The sequence below is a fragment of the Kogia breviceps genome, chromosome 4 (genome assembly GCF_026419965.1).
Source record: "Kogia breviceps isolate mKogBre1 chromosome 4, mKogBre1 haplotype 1, whole genome shotgun sequence".
In the NCBI taxonomy this organism is placed as follows: domain Eukaryota; kingdom Metazoa; phylum Chordata; class Mammalia; order Artiodactyla; family Physeteridae; genus Kogia; species Kogia breviceps.
In genome coordinates this window covers 6,883,472-6,886,311 of record NC_081313.1, presented here as the reverse complement: position 1 = coordinate 6,886,311, position 2,840 = coordinate 6,883,472, and the positions used below count along the sequence as shown (strand labels likewise).

The following is a 2,840-nucleotide window of genomic DNA, read 5'->3' as shown; positions in this document are numbered from 1 at the left end:
AAAAATCAGGAGCAATGCATGTTGCTAAAGTTTCAAGGATTCTCGTCTCCAACATTCACCTGGAAAGTAGCTGGCTCTAATGGCCCGGTTGTGGCAGTGATAAAATCACCGTAGAAGCAGGTTTAAGTAAAATTGCTCAAAGGGAAAATAAAAAATGGGGGGTGCAGAGATTTATTTTGTGGGGTGAGGAGAGCATTGAGAGGAATGGAGAAATGCTTCCTTTATTCTTCTTGGCTTTTTCAGACCCAAGACAAGTTCTTGAGGACACACATCAAATGCTGTAGTCCTTCCTTATCTATAATCAAAATAAAACAAGTAATGAAAAAATGTCCTCTTCCATTCCGTACTCTCAATAAAATGCAGAGTACAGCCAGAAGTTATCACTGAGACACACCATCTCAGGAGAAATTAAACTTGGGACATGAAATGAGACCACGAGCTACTGAGTCACGGGGTTAGGGTTTCACAGCTGGTGTCCGTGACCAGCAGGTTGTGTTCAAGCTGGGCAGACAGCTTCCCAGCTCTCGTCACTGCTGTCCAGCCATCCAGCCACGTTTCATCGTGCCTTCCACCTTCACAAATTATTGGCTCAATTGTAAATATGTGGCCGGCCTTCATCACTGCAGCTGCTTTAGTGTTGGCCCAGTGAGGTGCCTTGAGGGCTGTATGAAAAAGCCTGTGGATTCCATGCCCACAATAGCTTCGAACAACTGAAAATTCATTTGCTTGGTCATGCTTCTGGATAATGTTTCCCAATTCTCTGCATTGAACACCAAGTTTCACTGCATCAGTGGCTTGCATCAGGCCCTCACAAGTGGTCTGAACCAGCTTCCGTGCTCGCTCATCCAAGTCTCCAACAAAAAACATCTCATTCAGGTCCCCATGATAATCATTGTGATAAAGAGTGATGTCCACATTAACAATACACCTTCTTGCAAGGGCCGTCCGTCTGGAATTCCATGGCAGATCACTTCATTCACTGAAGTACAACAAGACTTTGGGAAATTATAATAATTCATGGGAGAAGGATAGCAATTTCTTGCAATGCATGCCACGTGTACAGCATGATCTATTTCTTCAGTAGTTACACCTGGTTTAATCACCCCAGCATCAATGTCCACATAGGCTTCTCTAGCAAGCCTACATAGCAGTAGCATCCCTTCTATATCTTCAGATGAGAGTAACTTAACTTGAGAAGTACCTTTAAGAGCCTGCTCAGATTCAGACATTCCTAAAGGGTGATCAGCATAATCTGGTCTTTGACTATGACTGGCCCTGGCCTTGACATCAGTGGATAATGTGGTCTGAGTTTCCTAGTATATCAATAACGTGCCTATGAGTCAGTGTTGATATCCCCTTCCACGGTCCAGGAAGACACTTCTTGCTTGGTCTTTTCATCTTTTGCTTTCATATGTAGTAACTTGTGAGTAACCCAACTTCCTTGAAAACATTCCTGCGAGCAGAAGTACGAGTCCTGGATACCCAGCTTGATGCAGGTGGGACACTGGAGCTTGGCATCTCTGCTGCAACCATCCGTCTCGCATACACGCGTCTCCAAGGCCGCCATGCTGCCTGGCTGCTGGAGGAGCCCCTCACCGAGCCCCTCCCAGCTTTGGCTTCCTCTTTTCAGACTCAAAATATGGTGCACACAAGAGAGCAGCCATAGTTTCTTTTCTCAGCTCCCAACAGCAGTACCTACCCCCCAACCCCCATCTAGCCTGTTAATGCTTCTACCACCACCACAATTCATATTCAAATATATAATATTTTTTGGTTCACACCAAAAGTGCGTAATCGTGAGAGTGTATTTTATTAATACGGTTATATTAGTCTTCAGTTTCAAAATTGCATCTTATGATTAGCAAATTTGAAATTGTTAACAACTTTGACTCTTTTCCTAGATCATAATAGTTTTAATAGAGAAAATATTATTTCTCTAAGTGCCATAGTACCTGCTAACCGAAGAGCAAAATCTGTTCAGTAGAGCGTATTCTCAACACAAAAATATTTAAAGTGAATGTGTGAATATTTCCCATGTACAAAGAGCACCTTCAGTTTTCCAGAGTACTATTCCTTGTGTTTATGATTTTTTGAAAGTTTGGTCAAGTCTAAATGCTGAAAGTCCACAGGTATTTTAATATTCTGTTGCAGTACTTAGTATTAACATATCAAATTAAAAATGGAAACTCCACCAAAAGACTCTTCCCACAAGGTGAAGAATTCCACAGTGCAATTATAAATCTATGTATGCTGTAGTCTCTTCCATGTTTTCATAGGGATAAATGCTTTCTGCATGTAAACTTCATTTTCCCTATCTGGAACTCACTCAAAGTTTTCAAAGTTGACGTCTTTTGATGCAACATTTATTTAATATTTGATTAAATATTTCCAAACGGGTTTTAACAAAAACAAGCAAAACCTAGAGGACTTGTTTATTTTAAAAAATTTAGTGTCATGTAGAACATATAGGTTTATTTATGGGGTTAGGTGACAACCAAAGGAGAAGCTGGATGTACAATGTGGAAGTCTGGCTCAAACATCTGAATTTATTTTCATACAACCATTAACAATACTTGTTTAAAAATGAAAAATCCAGGACGAATGCCAAACTGGACAAGTTGATTGGACAATAGGAAAAATGAGACCATACTTGATAAATCAGGGTGAAAGTCTACACCGTTCTGAGTAAAGAAGAAACATCCATCTATGCTCATTGCTGCTTCTCAGGTACGAAGTAGTCTAACTTATTAGCTAAGCAGAAATCCTCATTCTTCCTTCTTCCTGCACCAGACTACAGAATGTTGATTAGACTAATCTCAGTAAATTTTCCTTGAAACAAG

The 2,840-nt window shown here is 40.6% G+C and overlaps 1 pseudogene; it reads right to left on the bottom strand.

Moving 5' to 3' along the window:
* Positions 1–408: 408 nt before the first annotated feature.
* LOC131754926 (methionine aminopeptidase 1-like) lies at positions 409–1,567 on the bottom strand (annotated as a pseudogene).
* Positions 1,568–2,840: the final 1,273 nt, after the last annotated feature.